This window comes from Scomber scombrus, chromosome 17 (genome assembly GCF_963691925.1).
Source record: "Scomber scombrus chromosome 17, fScoSco1.1, whole genome shotgun sequence".
Lineage (NCBI taxonomy): Eukaryota > Metazoa > Chordata > Actinopteri > Scombriformes > Scombridae > Scomber > Scomber scombrus.
Window position 1 is genome coordinate 27,013,580 of NC_084986.1, and position 24,236 is coordinate 27,037,815.

Here is a 24,236-nt window from a genome sequence, read left to right on the forward strand (position 1 = left end):
GGGACGGGAACGGAGAGAGAACGGGAGAACGAGAAAGAAGCTGATTGGCTGAGGGGGGGGGAACACAGCGAGCGGGGCAGGTGTGGAGGGAAAAGTGGGGGGCTGGGGAGAAAAAAACACAACACAAAAGGCAATAGCTGCTCTGTACTGACGACAAATCAAAAACAGAAGTTCATCCGTGAGTAAACCAAAAGTCTACAATATAATCTTGAGCAATCCTCTTAATACATAAACCATCATTCATCAAACTGTCTCAGAATTACATAAATATACCTTATATAAGTGCACAAGACACACACAGCAAACACAGCAAATAAACTTAAGTATTAAATTGCCAACCCAGAAATCTTTACCAGAAAGACTAGAAACATAAATTGCTGTTGACATAAACATGAAACAATAAATCTGTCAGGCAGACTGGTTTATAAATTGGACTGAAAGACAACCGTTGCTCTCAGTTTCAGTTCACTTTTGCACTTAGTTTCTACGAGATTCAGTGAAGTAAGCGACAGTATCTCAAGTGGTCTTTAAATATAATTTGCAACCGTTCTTATCTGTCCTCCCGTCAGTCCAGTCTTAAAGAGGGACAAAGGCCTGACTGGGACAGACTGCTAAATGTGAAAGATCATTATGTATCACCTTTTTACTGAAGCTTTCAACCACATCTCAGTTCAGTTTGAGTATTAAATGCTACATTCATTCAAGAAATAAATGCATACAATTCAAAATACAAATGAATACAACTAAAAAAAAAAGAGAGAGAAAAAAGTGTATTTTACAAACACCTTTCACAGTGGTGCACTTTGAGTTTCTACCTGGCAGCCCTCCCCCTGCTTAAGTGGTGCAGCAAAGTGTGTTTACAATCCTCCAATGAGGGAACACATTGTGTTTGGTCTTCACTTGCCAGATTTACCCACTCAGTTTTTCAGGCTTACCTCCCGTGCTGCAGGAAATAATGCAGGTCCAAATCCCATCTCAACAGCTGTTTGTAATGTCCGATCGGTCACAACAGATACGACCCAGAGGCCTCTCTTCATAAGTTATAGGAGTTTGACCAAAATGTTGCTGTAAGTGCAGATAATGACATGCAGGTTTGTACTTAACACTTAAAATGTGATGTGAAATGTGTTGTTTCCTTTGGGTAGTAAAGTGTTTATGTACAGGGTTAAATATAGAGAACCCCAACTGATTTAGGCTGATGTTGGTGTGTGATGCTGTCAACCAAGCAGACAGCAAGGGGAAGAAGATGTTAAATAGATCGAGTCAAAATGTCTTCATTTGTAAGTTTTGTAAGACAGACGCACAAAGTGGTGTATAAATCTGGCACTGGTCTAGTTCAGCTTTAGGAATGTTCAGAAGTTATAATTCACTGATTTCAATTGAGCAATACAGTAGATCCTGTGTTGCTCAAGTGAGCACTTTACTCCCTGTGGAGTAAAGGTGTGATAAGATAAGATAAATACAGTAGCTATGTAGTCGTCAGTCACATTTGATGTATATATACATATATTTATAAGAGGAGCAATAAAACAGACATGCTCAGCTCTAACATTTCTCCTGTATAGTTTTCATTTGTTTTTTTCCTTTGCTTGCATCCTGTGCAGCAGCAGCAGCAGCAGCGGGCAGCAACCACACAGGTCTCCTCCCTCCCTCTGCACAAGTTTGGGAAACTGAAAAAAAAAGAAAAACAAGTCTTCCTCTCGCGATAGTAGCTTGCTTATGCAGCCGCCATATTCTGTGACAGTATTTTGATTCGTATCTGCTGGAAGTGAGGAAAAAGAGAAAAGTGAAGGGCTGTCGAGGGGAGGGGGGGGCTGAAGAAGAGGAGCTGTCAAAAAGGTATTCCCGAGTCCCAGTCAAACAGCGGAGGGCTGAGGCTCGGTATCCCTCCCCCTAACGTTATTTCGAGGACACACAAGGCCCGGGGCCTCGGTGCAGTTGGCTCTTCGTCTCCCTGGTAGTAGCTGGACCCTGATCGGCTTCTCCTGTCCCAGCTCCGCGGCCCTCTGGAGGTCCGGCGGCGGTGTCGGGTGTTGAAGGCGGCCCGGGGAGCGGCGGCGTCAGCGGAGACGGGAAGGTAAGCTCCATGAAATAGATCTTAAATGAAGCCAGTTAGCAACAGCCGGAAGAATAACGTTTTAAATAACTTTTACTGTGAATTAATAAAGCCTTCCAGCGTCTTGTGCGATACGCATTTTTTTTATAAAAACATTCTACCTCATTCTGTTTGAAAGAAAATGGAGAGAAAAAAGTTTTCAGATGTGGAAAAAGTTTTTGTCCACAGCAGGCAGCTAGCATAGTTAGCTAACTTGAAGTGTTTGGGGGGCTGTTCCGTCTCGGCCGAGTTAACAAATCACTGTCTAAAGTATAAAAGTCTCCTTCAAGCCCACACCTAATATGAATACCTGTTTCTACACATTAGGGGTGTTTTTGTTTCAGCATAACTGTAGCTGTCGCTACATGTTTAGTAGCTCATGTTAGGCTACTTTTTCCATTGAGCTCTGGTTGAAACGTCGCAGGACGAGTCGTGGATGGAAACGTTAAATCATAAAGTAGTAGCTGCACCTCATCTCACACACCGACTATTTGATCTTTAACGAGCCTCAAAATGAAGCTGTCACACTGCTATTAATGGTGTATTCATTCGCTACGACACTGAAACGTACATTTATGTGTAACATGTATATCATAAAGTGAGGAAGCCTTCCTGGAATATACTTCAACGTCTTCAAGTATCTTCATCCAAGTCCAGTTGCCCTCGGTTCACCCTCCTAGGATAACCATGACCTGGATGACTGAGAATCTATACATCTATACATCAAAAGAAGTAACCCGATGTTAACTGTGAATGTGTCATACATGCAAGTTAAAGACTCCACTTAATATATCCCTTCCCCCTTTTCTTTATAAGAGTTAATACAAATAGAGCTTCTGAGGTCTAATAATTGACTGGGACCATTTTTTAATGTTGCACAACTGTGGTCAGATTAACCCAGAAGAGACACAGTAGACTGTTTGCTTTTATAAGTGCTGCGATAAGTGAGTCACTTCACCTGTCTCTCATGATAAGTATGTGTTTGTCCTTCAGGGATCAGATGATGCTGATTTGTGGCAGTTGTGATCAAAACGGATAAGAGGGGAGGTGAGGGGTAGGGTAGGGGTAGGGGTAGGGGTGGGGGTGTGTGGGGTGTGCCAGCCAGAATGACAGCTCAGTTGTTGTTGTTTGTATTGTTTGTACAGTTAGGATGGGGGATGTTTACCCTGAGATAACCTAACCAGTCACGATGACAGACTTCTCTCTTATGTTTCATCTATTGTTGTGAAGCAGCTACAGGTGGCCTGATCTGCTGGGAGATACAGATTGCAACATTTCTTTTCTAAGTTACATGTATTCTTATTGCAAAAGTCATGTGATTGCACACAAAAAAGGAATGCTGTAGGAATGTTTTTAAAGTATGGAAGGAGCACAGTTGAGTGATGTAGAAAATCCTTAAACACACAGAAGATCATTGATATATTAATCCTGCTTTCCTTCTGCTTGCTGGCAGTCCAAACACATTCTATCACTGTGACTGCAATTGAACGTATCACAAATATTGCTTTTTTTATAACATGTTTTTAAAAAAATGCCATGTGAGGTTAGAAAAGCTGCTTTCGATTCATGGTAGTGTTAGGCCATTTGTGGTGGTCTACTTGGCACAGTGGAAACCCCTTCCGGGTGTGTTTGAGCCTGTTGTTTCTCCCATGTTGTATCACTTAGGCTGGCCTTCATATGAACACCAGCCACCAGTCGAATGATACAAAATGTTGGTTATAGGGGAAGTTTTTTTCTTAGTTGAATGTAGGGTTCAAAGACAGAGGGTGTTGTGTTGTTTACAGACTATAAAGCCCCCCTGAGGATCATTTGTGATTTGTGATATTGGGCTAAACAAATAAAAATGACTTGACTTGACTTGTGACTGGAAAGTGTGTCAGCTCAACCAGCCGGTTTGGCAGCTAATCAACTTCTGTCCAATTAGTCTTTTTTTATTATTATTCAAAAACTGGCAGCTTAGAAACTGAATCTCCTTCTTAAATCCCGAATCCCCTTTGTGACATTAAAGTTTGACTTTTGCTGTAGCCAGAAATCAGGTCAAAGTCCAACTCTACCTGTAAGTGGCTTTTACAATCTAGGCTTTTTTATTTTACTCTCTACCCTCAGCAGGCGTCAACCGGCTTCGAGTATATCCACGACTCCAAAGAGCTTCGGAACGGCTTCTCTGTCGGCCTCTAAACACCTCCAATCTAAACTTTGTTGTCACAGAGACTGTAAGAGTGTATATCACTCATTAGCAGCTTGTGCCTGTCTTGACTCGCAGTCAACATTGCACTTCCTGACCAATAAGCTGCCACGGCCAACTGTTTATAGGTGCAGACCCCTAACTGAAACCATGTGTGCCTGTAGCCGGGCAAATATGTTGCTAGGAGGCCTTTGCTGATCTGCCACTCTTTGGAGACTCAGCGCTCGTGTGATAAGCGCTAAATCTGGATTTTGGTGAGGATCAAGCACCCGTATAGAATGGCAGGCTGCTAATTGCTTTGTTTGGATGTTATTAAGCATATGCTAACAGGCTAAATCAACATGACTAAGTGAGTGCACATATTAGTGATGGCAGTACAGGAGTGGATGCTGTTTGACTGAGGTGAAGAATTCTGCTCCCTTGTTGGTTTTTTTGTATAATAAACAAGCAATGCTAATGTCTTAGAACCTTTGTGGAATGTCCAATGTTTAAATCTTCTTTCCTGAAAAACCTGTTTCCCTGATTTATCATTTTGCAGTTTGCACAACTCATCACCAACCAGAGCAAAAGGTGGGGGTGTGTATTTTTTTTTTTTTTCCTCCTTTCACGAGGGAAAGGATAATTACTGCATATGAGTGTGTTTGGATGAAGCACAAACGCTTGTTGTTTTGAATCAACAGTGCAGAGTCAGTTGAACCCAGGAAATGATATTGGCTTACCTTTCTCTCTTTTCTCTGTGCGTCACAACAGATTGTCTTTAAAGAGGCTGCAGGCTCTGAAGCCATGCACATACAACTTGATACATGTTCTTTCAGGCAGCTCTCTGCTCACTGACCTGTCCACATAGGTTATTGTACAGTGTGTGTGTTTTCTACAGACCTACAATGCCAAATTGGGATTCAAGTTATTGGAAGGGAAGGATCCATCACATTATGCCCCACTGCTGCAGTCTCAGGAAGAGGGCTCGGTGCTTTTTAACCCTCCCCCACACTCCAGTGTGTGGCTGTCAGGAAGAGAGGCTCTTATTGGAGCCCCCCCCCTCCCCCTGTGGAGCTCTCCCAACTTCTCCGCTTTAAATGGAGTCCTCCATTACACACTATATACTGCTGCTGCTCCTCTCCAGTTCAAGGGTTAAATTGCACGCAGCAAGGCTGACACTGCACAGTCCTCTATACCTCCCGCTGTCCTGTTCTCACTTGTTAATTTAGCCACTTCTGCAGCGGCTTCGCAGATTAACCACAATAACTTTGACACGTGCACAAGAACATTTGGAGTTTTGCGAGTGTCAGCACTTTGGAGTTGTGCATGATTAGGCTTTATTTTGATACGTTCTAGCTGCATTCATTGATTTGGGTTTTTTTTTTGGCACTCAGAGGCCAACAACAGTCCTCAACGAGCTGACAAATTATGACTTTATAATTGCCTGTTTACACACTCAGCAGACACTGCATTAGCATTCATTTGGGGTCGTGTTTCCGGCCACCTTATAGCAGAATTTAGATAGAAGTTAGTTAGTCCGCAGGGATCCACTTTTCCAGTACCTCACCAGTACAGCACACCAGTAAACACGTTTAAAGAGCAGTTCCTTTAACAATATAAGTGAAGTAATAGTGTTTAGTGTAGTTTTATACAGTTACTTAGACTTTTGTAAGATACAGTATCAATTAATCAATCTGATCAAAGGATGAGCAACTAAGCACATAACCAAAGGAAGTGCCTGTTTTAATTTCCCAACAGTTCTCACACTCTGCTACGGGCGCAATTTGGGCCACGCTCCAAAGTGTCGAGGTTCAGTACCCATCCATAAGTTACACATTTGTTTAGAAAACGTGCTGACAAGCCAAGTTTTATTCGCCAAACTGACTGACTTGCAAAGGTGTTGCAGCAATGCACAGATTAGGTCATGCAGATAAGATAATGAAGATGTATGAAGACTAGGTCATGCCTGATAAAAGAGGTAAAGTGTTAGATTATCAAGATGTGGATCACTGTGAAAGACAGCACCAGACAAATATAGATAAGTCACCTGACTCAGAATATGAGTATATGTGTACAATATCCTCAGAGTAGTCGCTGGGCACACTGATGCTTCTCCTGAGCTCTTTAAATGTAGCTGCTCTTCTCATTCAATGACTGTTTGAGATATTGCTCACTTAGCTAACACAATAATTGAAAGCTCGTATTTCCTGACATAAAGGTGGCAATCTGAAACACAGTTTGCATGCCAAATAACATGTTAGCAAATGGTGATGATCTGTGGTGCAGGCCGGGACTGAACGCAGGATACATGGGTGAAAACATCCTGCTGCTGTTGCCTGATGTGCCAGGACCAGTGTAGCCTGCAATTTGCTGATCCCTAGTAGTAACCGGAGCTTTAGTGTGCAAAAAGGGAACTATATTTTTGTTTAGACTTCTTCTTCTTCTTGTAAAAATCAGTGAGTGAACTTTGCCACACTGTGCAATTCAGGTAAACGTTGCCTCAGTTTGCTGTTGTGAGTCGATTATTGCAACACTGCAAACACAAGATTCAGTTCCACTTTGTTGTCCCTCTGAGGTCACGTCTTTAAATGCACTGTGCTCTCTTCAGTCACATGATTAGAACTTACCTTCTCATTCTCTCTCTCTCGTTTTACATGCATTAGTAAATAGGAGAAAAGTGAATCACATCCTACACAGAGATTTTTGTGCATCTGCCCCTCCCCCCTTCCCTGTGCCATTGACCCTGAGCCTTGGGTTTCATCACCTACAGCTTTTTCTATTCCTCTAAAACTGCTGCCCTTACTTCCGTAAACTGGCACATCCTCTGTCACAAGCTGTGAGGAGAGCTTGAATTGCTTGGGCTGTCTAATTCCTGAAAATCCAGGCACAGTCAGCTTGTCAGTTACATTATAAGCACTGTCTTGTTTCTCAATTGCACAGTAAGCAGAAAGCAGCACAGCACACAGTCGTGCACTGTATGTATGTAGTGTATAGTGTATGTAGTGTGAGTGAACATCAACACTTCCTCTGCTAAGTTTCATTAGAATTATTCACTACAAAATGTTCTCGTTATAAAAGGGTCATGGAGAACGGTGACAATCAATTTAAATGTACACATTCATCTATGCATCTATATATCAGTTGATGCATCCAAAACATTACAATGCACTGCATCAGTAACAGAGTAACACACTGACCATTCACTCATGAAGTGTGATAGCTGTTCAGTTGGTAATACTACTCTGTATATTAGTTATTTTTTGTTGGTTGCCTGTAAAATGATTATAAATCATTAAAAGATGAAGGAAGCGTATTGTTTGTTAGAATAAGTAAGTAGTTTGAATGATGAATGCAAGAAAAACAGATTTCCCACGTCAATGCTGTGAAGGGAAGAAGAATTAGAGGCTAAAATTGCTAATGTCATTATTCATTAGCTTATGTTTGGAGACAAGGGCACATTAACCCACATACCACTAACATTTACAGACTGGTGAATTGTTCAGCTTAATAAATCATCTCAAAATAGCTGTCCTGTGTAACGGCACTTGTAAATCAGCCTGGAACGCTGTGGAATAATTAAAGAGGAGCTTCTCATGCTAATGAAGTGTTTTTCAAGTTCAAGAAACCGGGGGCTATGAAATAGGATAGTAGCACAACCGTCAATTAAAAGAATATAGCGGGGCTTCTCCGCCGGCTTTGGATGTAGCATTTAAACTAATTGGAAGCAGAGCCACTGGTGTGTTAAACAGGCATGTTTGGAAAGACAGCAGCGTAGCTCTTAAGACACTTCAGCATTGTTAGTGGGATCAGTGTTGTGCTCAAAGCAGTTCATTTCCACCCATGTTGCTCTTTTTATGATTTATTGGTTGACAGAAGCTGCAGGGCTTTTTATTCTGAGCGGGCCAGTGTTTACTTCTCATAGTCGGACTTTTAGCTTTTAGTTTTGATTTACTTTCACATACAACCAGGTGCAAGAAGCAACAGGTTCCAGAATCAATTTGGCAAGCTTGAAAGACGTGTCTGTTTACTGTGATACTTGTTACTTAATGTGAGCATCAAATATAATTCTTTGATTTCTGTTCATTATGCAATATCTTTCAAATATAGATATGTTGTTTAGTAAAGATAAAGATAAAGATACATTTATTAATCCCACAATGGGGAAAATTAATTGCTACAGCAGCTCAAAAAATAGTGATATAGAAAAAAACCCAAATATATACAACAATAAAATTAAAAACTAAATAAAAAGACCCTAAAATGCAATTATAATATATATATATATAACAATAAAAATTATAAACTTAATAATGTTTTTTTTTTTAAATGACCCTAAAATGCAATTATAATATATATATACGTATACAACAATAAAATTATAAACTAAGTAAAAGGACCTTAAAGTGCAATTATAGCATAAATATACAACAATACAAATTAAAAACTGAAAAAAGGACCCAAAAGTGCAACTATAGTGCAGCATTGTACAGTCTGACTGCAGTTGGAATGAAGGACCTGTGGAAGCGCTCCTTCTTACACTTGGGGTGTATTAATCTCTCGCTGAAGGAGCTACCTAAGTCCTTCACAGTCAGATGTAGAGGGTGAGAGGTGTTGTCCATGATGGAGGACAGTTTGGCCAAAACCCTCCTCTCTCCCACCACCTCTATGGGGTCCTTTGCCATATAAGGCACATCTCAGTGGCAAATGATTATTAAAAGTGAATCCATCATGGTTTATCAGTAAGGTCAAGCTGCCAACAGCTCTTGACAACAATTCTTCTTCCACATCATTTAATGGCTGTTTTGAAATTTTTCAAGCAAAAACATCTCAGGTTTCAAACTGGCTCTGTGTGACTTTTCCTAGACCCACTCTGAGCGCCAACCAGCGCCGTTCAACTCTCACAAACAAGCCATCAAATATTAAAGATAATTACACGTGTCCATTCAGTCGCCCGTTGGCTTTCTCCCCCATCCACAAATCCCGCTGGCCTTTCTAGTGTTACGTGTCACCGCTCCTCCAGCACAAGCTACTTTTTGAATGTAACCCCTGAGTGACAGCGCACAGGAAGACGCTTCAGCGGTTTATCTTTGGCCTGCGTTTGCTCCACAGAGCCCTGCAGACCGTCGCCTCTGCAGCAGGATATGTGTATGTGTGTGTGTGTGTGTGTGACACAAACACTTCCTCTCACTGTGCATCTCTGTTATAAACACTTTGCATTTTTCACATTTAGGCCTCCTCTGCTGTAGTTGTACGTTTTGGGGAATCGTAGCATGAGCTTTTTTTTTTAAAGGGCAGAAAGTTAATTATATTCAGGTTTTTATTAATGACACTGCAGGTTACTTAATATGTGGAAAGGTTGTTTTAAAAGATGTTATTACACGTATGAGCAGTAGTATCTATTTTTTCATACGAGGCATACATTATATGACGATATTTGTGTTTTAAAAAAACCCAAACAAACGTAAAAAAGCTGATTGGCTGGTGATAGAAATCATTACAATACTTGCACCCACCTGAGTCGTTATGAGAGCCAATCCGCATCTGACTGATAAAAATATGCTTCAATCAACCAACCAAACCTGTTCGACCCCCAAACTGCTCAGAAATTACACTAAAAATACGAGTCCTTAGTAGAAGTTTATCTGGTTCCACAGCAGAGAAACAGCTGAATAAATGTCAGGAAATAAATGACTGAAGGCAAGCAGATGAATATCAGCTCAGACATGGAAGAGTCTTGCGAGTTTCATTCACCACAAACATAAAAATTAAAAAAAGACATTAAATATCTCGTCCTTTGCTTCTGCGGAGTCGACGAACAGGAAAGTGGACAGCGCCACTCTGCCATTGTGGTCAGAAAGGGGATTACATCCTGCTTTCAAGTGCTCCTCGTACTCCTCGAAAATCATACCTTTGGGATTTCTAAATACTGTTGTAACAATAATAATAAACTTTATTTGTATAGCACCTTTCCAAACTGAAGTTACAAGGTGCTTCACATAAAACAATATACACAATTTAAGCAAAATTAAATGAGTAGAATATCATATACAAAAACAAATGTCAAGCATAAAAAAAGTATACCATAGTATTCTGATACCACCCAAGCCTGAGCAGTGGTAATTTTTGCTTAAGAATTAGATGAGTGTTTGCTTCTACAAGTCTGCACTGTTCACAGCAGTTTATAGTAAACAGGGCTGTTTGGTGGTGAGACTAAAAGAAAAGTAGACACAGTCATGTAGCTGGTATGATACATGATCATATACAGTCTCCTCTCTGAGACACGTGACCACATGTGTGTTTGGTAGCATTGACAGTCTGATAGATATCGGCAGTCTCTCTCTCTCTTTCTCTCTCTCTCTCTTTTTCTCTCTCTCTCTCTCTCTCATTATATATATATATATATATATATATATATATATATCTTTTCTCTGCTCTGAAATACATAGGAGGCTACACACTGACTGCAGTGATCTCTACCAGAGTGTTTCCAGACCTTACATGACATCCCCAACCTTGATATTGGTTCGTGGGAGGTTGGATGGAGGTTAGCATCCCTGTTTTCCTGCAGCCTGCTAATAGTACAGCTTCCCATAGTGGTGGATACTATGACATGAAGGGATTTCTGGAGTTTTGTTAAGGGTTAGGGTCTAAGTGAGGAATTGCTCTGCTGGCTGTATTCATCAGAAAGAAAGAACACGTTGAGCTGAGAATACTACAGCAGTACTATAGTAATATGATGCTTGCTGTGGGGGCTGGGCTCATTACTGTTATCACTGCTTTTTCAGTAATGCTGACCAAGTTCCTCCAATAGTCAAGCGAGGTTCACGTCGCTGTGCTTGGAGCTGAAGTTAAATCAAACATGGAAAGCTCTAACCATTGGTGGATTCATTGATTGACAGAAAATTAATCGCTAGCTATTTTGATAATTGATGCGAGTTATTTAAAAAAAAAAGAAAAAAAATTAAATGTTTGGGGGTTTTTTTGTCTTATGTGATAGTGAAGTGAGTGAGTGCATCAGTGTGAGTAAGCAGATAGTGTTGTTTTGTGCAGGATGGATCCTACAGCCTGCTGTCTTATCATCACTCCTCTGCTTATCCTGTGGGCAGGTTCTGGCCCCACGTAACCCTCTCACTCCCTCCCAACCTTTCCTCGTGGATGCACCGCAGAAAGCTCGTCTTCTTCTGCGCTTGCTTGTAAATGCCGCACAGGGACCGATCTGTCCTTCATCATTTCTCCCACATCTCTGCTCACGGTCTTTCATCTCTCTCAGGTTTTTTTTTCTTTTGCACTCTCTACTGACGGCAAAGGGCTTTGATCCGACGTCCTATCAGTAACAGCGTGGGCCTCGGGCTCTCGTACTCCCTCGTTCCCCGCGCTGTCTCACTCTGAAAACATATTGTCAGGGTGTGGTGGACAACGGGAGTCCACCCAGCTGAAAAAGGCTTTGTTTGTTGTGGTTCAGCTTTGCCAAGGGCAACTGCCTGTGTGGGTCTCCATGAAATTCTTGCAAGCAGTAGTGGTCTGTTTAAATTAGACCCCTTTCGTTCGCCAGTATTTTGCAACCTTTTTGCATCTCCCATATTACCACCTGAGGTCCGGGGTGAAGAAAACAAGCATTACTTCCTATGACACTGTGAGTGGAATCTTTTCTCCCCTCTGCTGCAGATTGCACAACAGCAGAGCAAACATACACACAAGGAAAGCTTGTGGAAGCCTTGCATCTGAAATCTGCAAACAGATCAGATTTTTTTATTCTTCTACAGAGACAACTTTCTATAACTAAGCAGAGATCTTGTAAAAGTTGAATCAGCTGAAGCTTTGCACTTTCTGCCAGCTGCCCAAAAGTCTGGCTGTGTCTGGATCATTCTGATAGTTTCCCTGCTCTCGCTTACTGATCCGTGGAAACTCTTGATGAATTTAAATAAGGGAAGTGTAGTGTGCTGTGCAGGGATATCCTTAGGTTAGCTGAGTCCATTCACCCCTCCCCACCCCTCCATCCTCTTCCCTACCCCCCTCATCCACTTTTCCTCCCTCTTCTTCCATGGGTGCCCTTTGGCCTTCCAAACCCACTGGCCTTCCTCCGCTCCTGGTTAGAGATGTCATAACAGAGCCACTCTGCTGTGGTATTCCTTAGAGGAATGTGCTGCCGTGTGTGTGTGTGTGTGGTTTGGCTGCCGTCTGTGCAGCGGATCAGGTCAGGCCGGCGCTGGCACCCTCCTAGACCCACCTGTCGGTGCCAGTCGAGGCAGAAGCAGCCCAGCGTCGTGTCCCTCCTGTCCTCTGCAGGCATCAGCACAGCCGACGACTGCCCGCGCACACTGAACCAGCACACACGCGCCAGCCAGCTGTGGGTGTGTGTGTGTGTGTGAGTGGGAGGGAAAAGAGCCTGGCCATAGTGCAAAATAACACTGTGCATAAAGAATTGATTCAGTTGTTTGATCACTACCTGTGACTCAACTGTTGCTTGAGCAGGTGTTAAGATATCTGGCTTCCACTCCTCACTTTGCAGGCTATACTCAACAGCTCTTATTATTTCCCCTATCATTTGCATTTTCAACTTAATAACAGACAACAACACATTTCATCCCCTACCGCTCCCTTTTTAAAACAAGCTTTCATTGCTGATTATTGTATGTGTAGTAACCTGCTATCCTCTGTGCTTCTTAACCTTTCATGGTAGATTAGATAGTGACAATGTAGCTTTGATTTTCAATTCCTCATTGTTGGCTGACATCGATCTCTTGACTATCCAGCTTTTGGTTCTATCTTTGTGTTAACTACAGAAAAAGGTTGAAAATATTTAGCTTAGCTTGGGTTAGCACAGACTTGAAGCTAGGGCTAATCACGATTATTTTGCCCAATATTGAGATCACGATTATTTAACACGAATACCGATTGACTTTTGAAACATCATGCATTAATTGAACATTTTAAAAAGCATTTCAATATAAATGACATAAATGAATGGTGTATATCCAGTGTTCTCCTGACTCCCACATTTCTCCTCCTCTTTTGCTGTGTTTAGCGTGGTCAGGTCAGGCTAGGCAGTTGGGGAAACGTGACTTTTCTTTGTGTTGATTAATTGACTGTAGTCTGTCCTGTACATTTACTGCCACACTGACAACTTACTGCTAAGTTTTTCCTCTGCTCCGCTTTCTCGTCACTTTTTCACTTTTCAGCCACTCACTCGTTATCCACACACATTACGCACTCTGCTATTCCTTAAAAGGAGCAATGCTACCAAGAGTTTCCCAGGCAACGACACAGAGGTTGACTCACGTTTCGGAACAGCGCTGCACAGAGAGGCCCACAAATGCTATTGATTTCAGAATGAATGGATATGTGGCGTTATGTTTGGCATTAAAAAAAGATATTTTTGGCCTGGCGGGGGTTCTCTTTGGCCTGGCGGTTCGCGGGCTCTGTACAATTGTAGAGGAAACACTGAAATCATAGTATGTGCTATCATTTTTCAGTTACTACAGTAGTTATATAATATGTATTATATATATTATTATATATTTCACCTCTACTATCAACACTACTCTAATTGTTATTCATCTCCTGTACAGAAGAAGAAGAAGAATGTGAGTAAAAGCTATAATTTAAAGACATGAGCTGTAGTGATGTGCGTAGTGATGTTGGATATGTGAGGAGTCCATGCACATATACAGATTTATGAAGAGAAATAAATCAACGTTAAAGCACAAAACCAACATCCAAGTTTTTATAAAATAGTTCAAATAATGTTTTTTAGCATTTTACACATAACAGCTCTGTAATGTTTACAATGTTCAAACTTTTGACAGAAAAGGTTTGCATTTGAATGCTGTTTCTAGTTGGGAGTTCTTATTAAACATGGCTGTCCCTTCAAATGATGACAGGAGAGCAGTTAGCTAATCAGACTATAATTTGAAAAGTTGGGTTAATATAAGGCACATAGTGTGAGCCATGTTTGGTGGTGTCAACAGCTCCAGAGTGAGTTTCCTCTATTGGAGGTATTGCCGTGTGGTGCAGACACCACAGAGTAACAAAGTATTTGTTGTTATTTTTCGTCGGACTCCTTGAAACCAACTTGTTTCCAAACAGCTGGACCATACCTTTCTTATTCTTTCCATCCTCTCTGCTCGAGCTGAGCGCACCGCTGTAAAGGACAGAGGTGTGCTTGATTTATAACACAAGATAAAACAAGAGCATCATTGCAAAACAGAATGTGGCATAATCGTTGTATACCAGAATTTAATTGAAAATAAAATTGGATTAACTTCTCAGCACTACTCAGAGCAGTAGGAGACACTATGAACAGGATTTTTCAGATGCACCGTATACCACACTCAGCAGCCTTTGGTCAACACTAACTGCTCTAAAAACCCACAGCGTTTCATTTTTCATTCATTTTCTGTATTTTTGATGCAGCAGGCCCAGCAGCTCCACACACATCACTGTACTGTTCACACAGAGGTGAAAGTGATGGTAAAATCAGGTTTGCATTAAGAGTCAGTTAGCCTAAATCTAGGTGAAAAAGGGCCCCGGCTTGCCGAGGGAGACGAATATGACTCGAATGTTTTGAGAGGGCCGGAATAAGACCGAATGGCATCTCAGCAGCAGGAGGAGTCACGTGACTTGGCTGCTATTTGTCTTTTGGTTGGCCTCAAGGTGGAGAATGATCCTCCTAACAGCTGCGGGAAGCATTTCCGGCGGAGGGTTTTTTTCTCCTCAGCCAAGCACACGGAGGTCCTGCAAATACAGTGAAGCCGGCAGGATGCATCGATAGCTGCTTCCTCATCACACATAATGCATTCTCAGCACACACACAGCAGAGGTTTGAAAGTATGGAACTGTGCTGAGTAACACAGTCGTTAATATACATTTTGTTCCCCCTCTGGAGATATTTGAAACTGCCATGTTTTTATCAGATTTTAACATTCAGGAAAGTGTGTGTGTGTGTGTGTGTGTGTGTGTGTGTGTGTGTGTGTGTGTGTGTGTGTGTGTGTGTGTGTGTGTGTGTGTGTGTGTGTGTGTGTGTGTGTGTGTGTGTGTGTGTGTGTGTGTGTGTGTGTGTGTGTGTGTGTGTGTGTGTGTGTGTGTGTGTGCTTCAAAGAGCACGATGACATACAGTAAGTGCATTTTGTAAGGCAATAAAGGCTGAAGATTTGGCCGGTGCATACTCCGCATGTCATCGCTAAGCGCCTGAGTGCAAGCCGCCTCATTGTGTTCAATTGCCTTGCAGCCAGTGATGAGAGACGGGGCGCTGCCACCCACAAGCTCTCGCTGCAGCGGGAAGCCCGGAAGGTCACCTGTTTAAATCCCAGGCCAGCTGAGTCCAAAATGCTTTGCTTTTTCTTTAAAGATTAAGTTTAAGTGCCTTTGAGCAAGGAACCCAGAGCTGCTTGAACAGTCAACAGTAGAAAGCTGTAATTACACTGAAAATTAATGAATGTTTTTACAAATGCAAGTCATCTACATTAAAAATATATATCTGTAATGTAAATGAAGTGATTGATAGATGAATGAATTAGGCAATCAATAAGAAGAGCTAAACTAATCAAAATCTATGGATACAGTTTACCATCAGCCATATATCATTCTCAGTTATATACTTTACAAGACAACGTGCACATCACTTGAGGCTCTGGTTATAAAGGATATGTGACATTTTATACATTAAGCAATGGAAAGGTTAACCAGTTACAGAATGATGGGAAGGACAGGCATCAGCCAAGTCTCCATTGTCCTAAGTGGCAGCGGGGATTAAACATAAGTGTAAAGAGAATTAAAGGTTAGTCAGTGTCTGCAGATGAATAGCGGTTAACAAAAAAAAATCAAATATGCGTGGTGTGCAATTTGAACGTCTTAAGACCTGTTTTGTTTTGGAGGAAATATTGGGTGTGATCTTGTGAAGGAGATGACATGCTCCGTTTGCGTGTCTGCATTGTTGCACCAACGGAGAAAGAGGCGTGTGTGTGTGTGTGTGTGTGTGTGTGAAAATGAGTGAGACTTCCTGTTGAAGGAGGGGCTGTGGAATGGGATTGACAGGGAAGTTATGTCTGGTATTTATGGCTTTTTGTATGCAACTTAGTTATCTTAAGGACAGGGCATGGGAGCCTGTTAAGGTACCAGACTACAAACCAGGTATTAGTCAACCTCCAGACTATTATGAAAATGTTACTCATCATTTAGTGTTCACATACAGTCTTCTAGAACTCTCTGAAGAGTCGATACACTGCACCATTATCCTCTGAATCTGATAGATACATTGCAATGCATCTGATGAATCAATTTAAGAAATTAGTTGTAACCACAAAAACCATGCTTATCAAGAAAGCTGCGCAATTTCTCCAGTTTTATTGTTACAACCTGATGTACATATTTAAATACTTACTACAGTACTGATAAATCCTGTCAGAAACTGATGTGCACAGCTTTGATGCTAAGCTAAAGACAACCCAATGAATTCCCGAGCTGAGACAGCTTAATGAGGCAGCCAGCAGCAGGAGCGGTATGAAAGGTTGTAACCGTGGCTCTTAAACTGACAAAAAAAGTCTGTAATTGTGAATCATGTAGTGGAGGAATCTGCTGCCACGCAGATGGCCAGTAAAGCCGAGCAGCTTTTGAAACTCCTGGTGGAAAATCTATCAGAAACAACTGTTTCTGAACCTTTTTTTAGCCCACCACCCGCCACAGGCCATGTCCTCCCAACCCCTCGCTGGTATCAGATCACTTTTCACATAACTTGGGTTTCCTTCAATTTATTGCAGCCTGTCTCTGATGTGACAAAAACGAGCAGTGGTGTTGTTCTGAGCAGGCACTTCAGTGTGAATGTTGTGTATGTGGTACATGTAGTGCACGAGCTGCTTGTACAACTGCTTTCTTCCACTTAACTCCTGAGCTGCTATTTAGTAGTTTTTGGTACAGTAGTAGCCAGCAGGTTCACTCTGCCACATGTCTATGAGTCACTGTATGACTCGCTGTGGATAGACTCAGGAGCTCCTCAACTGCCCTTACAGTGATCAGTGAAAATGGCCCACAGTGGACTACCTCTATTTGTCCAGTGGGCTGGCTGCCTGCTGCATCCCAATATTTAGGTAAACATGTCAGCTGGTTAACCACAGTTTTTACAGAGAATAATCCTGCCTGCTGTTAAAAATACTGGAAGTATAAGTTTACATCCAGGAAGTTTCTAATGACTGTTTCATGTGGTAAATACAAGTGAGCTCCTTGAAGTACAGGTTTCTGAATCATTATGTACTGATCAGTTCAACTTGGCAGAAGTTTTTCATCTGCATCATTTGCACCTGACTGAAAGACTGCAGTAAGTAAAAACACAGTTTCTGTTGAAGAGTTTCTGTTTTCTCCTGACCACCTCTGTGTTTGTGACTCAGACACACAACACAACACAGTAACTTTACAGACAAGCCCGGAAATATTGTTACCTTTCCACCTTGGTTAAAAAAAAAAATCACTGTATGTCACAGCTTCTCATGTCTGTGGTGACATTCCCGCGTAACAGAGACTTCTGCTGGCTGAGCCAGCTAACTTCCGGTTAGCCTTTTGCTAACTTGAATGGGGATAAGATAATTTAATGGTGTGGCTCTTCGATCAAATTCTGATCTTGGTCATATCATGGGGGTTTTGTGACATTCGAAACAAGTTAGCCACCATTTTACAGCCACAACAGTAGCAACAGACTAGGCTACAGTGGCCTCTGTTGTAAGCACTTGGACAGTGTTTTTGTAATTACTGTCACTGCCAGAAGGGGGAGACCAAAGTCCCGCCCTGCAGCTTTAAGTTGAAACTGACAGAAGTTATATGGTAACCATCATTCTTTATATCACACTGAATAAACTTTGCTTTTGATTTACAACTTCACATATTGTTTACCACAGTAAAACAAATAAAAATGGTATGGCCAAAAATATCGTTACCCTTAGCTTCATATTTTGTAGAATATTCTTTTGAGGCAGTAACTATAGTCAAGCTCTGTAACTGTGAATAAGGTTTCTACACTTCTCCATTGGTAGTTTGGTCCACTCTTCATGAACTGCTCCAGTTCTCTCACGTTTGAAGGTTCTCATCTCCCAACTGCAAGGTTCAGCTCTTCCCACAGATGTTAAGTGATCAGGACTCATAGCAGACCACTTCAGAACAGTCCAACGTTTTCTTCTCCTCCTTGCTTGAGTATTTGTACTTGATGTATATATGGGGTCATTATCCTGCTTGAAGACCAGTGACCTGTGTCTAAGGCGCAGCTTAATGACACTGGGCTGTATGTTTCACTCCAAAATGCTTTCATAGTCTTGTGATTTCATTGTGCCCTGCACAGATTCAAGGCACCCAGTGCCCCAGGCAGCAAAACAACTCCAAAAACATCACTGAGCCTCCTCCATGTTTCATGGTAGGCATGGTGTTCTTTTCTTTGAAGGCTTCATTTTTTCTTCTGTAAACATATGGTTGGTATGATTTACCAAAAAGGTCTCATTCTGTTTCATCTGTGTCTTTCATCATCTCCACACATTTTCCCAGAAGGACTGTGGCTTGTCAATGTGCATTTTGGCAAAGTCCAGTCTGGCTTTTTTGTGTCTCACTCTCAGAAGTGGGGTCTTCCTGGGTCCTGGAGTTTATTTTCATTCAAACAACTGTTGTACCTTGAGCTTGAAGACCAGCTTGGATCTGTATTGAAGTTTTCTTTGGTTCTTTCTCGACCATTCGAGCAATCCTTCTCTTCAATCTCTAATTTTCCTCTTCCAGATATGTTGGCTACAGTTCCATATGCCTTACACTTAATAATATTAGCAACAGTGTTCAGAGGTACATCAAGCTCTTTGGAGATGGCCTTGTAACCTTTACATTGACCATTCTTTGCTGTTACCTTTTTTCTAATGCCTTCAAACCACTCTATAGTTTTCCTTCTGTTTTCCATGTTCAATGTGATCCACACAGTGGCACAAAACAGCAGAGTGAGTAATTTTCTCCTTTTAAACTGGCTGCATGAGTGATTTTTATATCGAAAACACCTGTGATACTAATTAAAAAACCATAGTCTGCTTAAAGTACCACTACAAATCAGTTATTTCTCACAACTTCTAAAGGGTACCAATCATTTTTACTCCAGGCTATTTTTTGAAAGTCTTTGTACAATAAGCACAAGTTCAGTTATTTTCACAACAATGATAATAAAATATCTGTTGTGGATGACTGGTGCATTTTAATAAAATGAAACCAATAATTTCGTCCACGTCTGTATAAATACTAGGCCTACTTAACAGCTGCTAAATGGGAGCTGTGGGCAAACACATGAAGGCAGGGTCAGTGCTTTCAGCGAGGAATGGCTAGCTACAAAACCTCTGGCAGAGTCAACAAACATACCTACCATAATCTAAATTCACTAATAGTCGGTTTATGTCTGTTTTTTTCTCAGTTTGAGTCTGGAATCAGGCCTGGGGAAAGAACTGCAGATGAGCACATTAGCATTAGCACAAGAGAATATGTATCTGTCAACAGCCACACACAGTAAAAACAGCGATAGTCAGTTAATAAATTAATAAATCATCTGAAACTTTCTCTGTTGCAGCTTCTTCATTATGAGGTTTTTATAGCATTGAATATTAAATATTTGCTGTTTGTTGGACAAAACAAGATATTTAAAGACAGAACTCTGGAAGACTTGATTATTTTCTGATGTTTTATAGATAGAGATAGGGTTAATTGAGAAAATAATTATTAAATAATAATTGTCTCTTTCAGTCCCATGATGTTTTGTTTTCCAGGCCTTTTTTTTAACCATCACTGTGTCTGTTGTTCAGGAAAACAGCCTTTTCGTGAATACACAAAAGTACAAACCATGACTCATTTAACATTTAAAGAAGAATTTGCGAGCGGTGACATTTTTATCTGTAATTTGTGTCTGTGGTCTATTTGTCAGACTGGGTAGGTTAAGTTGAATGTGTTTGGGTTGAAGGGGAACAGGAAGAGCCGGGGCTTTTTTTGTGACTAGGCGATGCATCACCAAACGTAGCAGAAGACACAGGAAAACGGGTATTATCTGTCTCGCCACCCCTTCCCTCTCTAATCCTGCGTTCTGTGTTTTCCAGCATCCGACACTCCACACCTTGTCGTTGCGGAACGCTGTTTGGAAAAGAGTTTAAAGAGTTCTCTCTCTGCGGACTAAACTAAAAGCCGTCCAATAACAACAGGATCCAGTAGACGTGCAGTGATGGGAATAATAAATAACAATATACGGAGCAGAAAGCAAACAGCTCTTCAGTGTTTGGTCATGCCAGAGCCCTGCTGCTGTACTCTGCTGACTCTGATCTGTCCTCTAATATTAAGTGCTCAGACATGCATCCAACTGCTTTATATACCTACTTTAAAGCTTTACATTGCTGCTTTTCCCCCTCTCTATTGTCTTGACTTGGATTGGTTGGGTAAAATCTCCACCCTCCTCTTGGCTTATGGTAGCATTTGGAAGACTTACAGCACTACTCGCAACCAACGCCAACAGTGTGTAAAGCTTTAGGCTCCCTCCAAGGATCCCAATAAGGTGTGAAAGTATAACATACACAGTCACATGGTTTATGGCTGGAAAAAGAACTTCTATCATGTAAGCTATCTTTCCCTGAGAGCCAGCGTGAAAAGTTGAGCTTATAGATGGTACCCTACCTGCTCAATGAGAGTCTGTGTCCAGGCACATCAGCTCAGTCAATTAATGTTTCCACAATTTCAGGAAAAAACACAGCAGAATGCCCCTGCTGAGACCACCGAGCTCTTCTCACATTTTCATTTTTTTGCTTTGTAGATCGCTCACACCCTCACTCTAAAACCTCTTGAAAGAAGCCCGAACAGAAAAGACTAGTGGTTTAGGATAACTTTTCATGTTGCTGAGGGTTCTATTTTTAGCTCAGGCTGTGGTCCTGACATATAATGCCTAAAGGAAAGTAAAGGAGGAGGGAGGGAGGAGGGTCTTCAGGAGCAACTGCTGTCCTGCAGAGGTGGATGGTTGCACAGCTTCTCATTCAACCACAGCACCTTTCTACTCTGATTCTTACTTTTTAAGATATCCTGATTTAGGATAGTCTTCAGAAGTTCTCACGGCAGGCCATGCAGTCTGCTGGCTTTAATTTTGACACAGGATCTAGGTGCTCTGGGCATGTTTGGAGCCGGCTCAGGTTTTTAAAGGACTTTGCGGTGGCTATGTTTGTGTGACGGTTTTGTTTAACAGCAGTTTATAAAGGATGCTTTGGTGTCCTTGACAGCTTTTTTCCCATGCAGCCTCTCCTCTTTATTCTTTATATCAAACCTCTGCCTCATCTTCATAAACCATTTTTCTTTTCCAAAGACGGAGCCAGTCCATCCTCACAAGTTATTGTAGCCGTGGTTTTTTACTCGCAAACAAAACTGGTTTGGAGAGAGAATATGTTCTCTGAGTCTAATCTACCACAGATTTAGAAAAATCCTCTTTGTGAAATTATAAGTTATCTTCTCTGAAATGAATGGCTAGAAATACAAATATTCCTGATTAATAAATCCTTGTTGGGGGAAGAAATCCATAATCAAAATGTTAGGTGTCATTATACAGATCCAGCCTGGCATTGAGTTTTTGGCTGTTATTGTTTTATTCCTGATCATGTGTTGACTGTGTGTCTGTCTGTGTCTGTGTGTGTGTGTGTGTGTGTGTGTGTCACACGGCCGGCCGGCCTCACTGGCACCAGATTGGTAGTAAATGAGTCTCCTGTGATGAGCTATAGGTGGTGCATGTTATGACCTTAATCTAATCACTTCTGAGATAATGAGGAGTGCTCTGTTAACCAAATATCACTTAGTGCTTTAGTTTCTGTAGATAATTAAGTCATATTGAAAGTTTGATTGAAATAGTCAGTGAATTGAAATGATGTCACTTGTTGGAAAAAGGAAAGATAGATGGATACAATCCTCACGATGTTTCACAAGAATAAGAACAGTTTTCCGGCTGTAATGGTAGAAGTAGAATTAGATGTTACTGTTATTTAATACATCTCTCTATTAGTTTTTGTATATGTAAAATGTTTATTACTATTTATTAGAGCCAGACCGATATATCGGTCAGCTGATATTATGTGCCGATATAGGCCTGTCACAGATATATCGGTATTGGCATATATGTTGTCCGATTTGTTTTTAAAGTTATATAGGCAGCATTTCATGTATATTTGATCCTTTTTCTTAAATCTAGTTTAAAATATCCTTACATTTTTTATTATTTATAGGAATTCATAATTATTCTATTCCCTGTGTTTCACTGCACTGATGTCATTTTATACAGTAAAGTTTATAGTTAAATTGTAAAATGTCATGACACCATTACATATCTTTATCACAAGTTGATGAAGATTGTTTGTTAAAAACATTGCAAAATATGTACGTTTTATGTATATATTCTGTATCTATATAACTTGGATAACATGCAGGTGCTCTTTATTCTAGTAAAGGAAATCAATACTCCTCGATTCCACTGGGATTTATTGTTAAGAAACAGTCAAATATGTGGAGGGGTGTGTTAATATTTCTGAGAAGTGCAGTGTACATTTTTATTATTAAAACTGATGAGATGATTCTTCATGACTAACATATTTAGTAAAGTGGCAGAGCTTGTAGTGACATGCAGCTGCTGACACTGAGCAGTGCTTTATGTATGATCAGCCTTGCAGAGATGCTTGTGAATCACTTCCATGGTGTACAAAGTTGATTGTAATTTTCAGTCTGTGACTCCACTAATGTAGAACAGACGCATCATTTTGTTGACTCTGCATTTTTTTACCCTAAATGTGTGTGCTTTAACTGTAGATCTTATTCTTATCATGAAGAAGGCACAGCTCTGTTAAGATGAGCTTGTTTATGTGCTTGTGGATAGTTGACCTTCTGGTCATCTGTTTCCATATGTGGACATAGAGTCAAGAGATGGTTGATGGTAGTATGTCATGATTCCATAATAAGAAGGAAGAGAAAAATCCTTCATTCCTATCATTTTTTTGTTTTAGAAGCATTTTCAGTATACATCTACAAAGATACTCAAAGTAAAATACTAAACATTATTCTATTCAGAAGTTTAAAAAAGCTAAACTTCTGAGCTTTGAGAAGACACACTGTATTTACAAATGTTATTAGTCGTAATTCTTCTATAAAAAAGACTGCGAGATAAATAATGTAGGTTTCAAAACATTTGAAAACAGATTTTGCTGATACGAAGTAGGAAATTATTCAACATCTTTATAAGACATAAGATACACACACAGTACATTTTGGTGAGACACATTGAATGTAAAGTGTTTTTATTTATAATTAGGGCATCAGCAGGTATATTTAACTTGCCAGTCATTCTCTTAAAAATGACTTTCATTCCCATGTAGAGTTGTTGCAGCTGTTAACCTACCAAAAAGAAGAAAAACAGACCACGATGGAAAAAAGCATTAGTATTTGTGTAGACAGTCATGTGATGAAGTGTTAAATAAAACACTGATTTTATTGACAAAAAAAAATAAACAGGTGGAATCACACATGTTTTTAAAATGTTAAAAAGTTTGTCTCAGCCATCATTTTTGGCACCAAATAGCTTTATCAACCACTGGCTGATATTCAGCAGACAGATGTGGCAGATGTGCTACAGACACAGTGCTGGACACATTTAGTTGACTTTAACTGGTGAAATGAGACAATAAAAGAGGGACCAAACCATAAGTAATGCAGTGTAAAGTTTCATAAGTCAATGCACATTATATATTATATATTATTAAGACCAATAAATAAGAGCGAATTTGTGAAGTTTTTTTTGTGTGTCACAACAAAAAAGAGAAAAGATGAGAGAAGAAGAAATCAGTTTTTGCCTCTTTATTTCCTGTGTTGTTAATGATGTTGGGAACCTGTGTTCTCAGCCAACAGCAGAGCTCTACTTCTACCTTTCTTACCTGTATTGATGGAAGGCCTCAGAGACAGCAGGTGAGAGCAGCT

At 40.7% G+C, this 24,236-nt stretch overlaps 1 protein-coding gene across 3 annotated transcripts in view; it reads left to right on the top strand.

Annotated features, from left to right (window-relative positions):
• Window positions 1–1,787: 1,787 nt before the first annotated feature.
• Window positions 1,788–24,236, top strand: part of tab2 (TGF-beta activated kinase 1 (MAP3K7) binding protein 2) — a 43,196-nt gene continuing 20,747 nt past the window's right edge. For all 3 annotated transcript variants that reach the window (XM_062437073.1, XM_062437075.1, XM_062437074.1), the window contains exon 1: window positions 1,788–2,077. The gene's annotated coding sequence lies outside the window, so the exon portion shown is untranslated. The remainder of the gene's footprint in view (window positions 2,078–24,236) is intronic.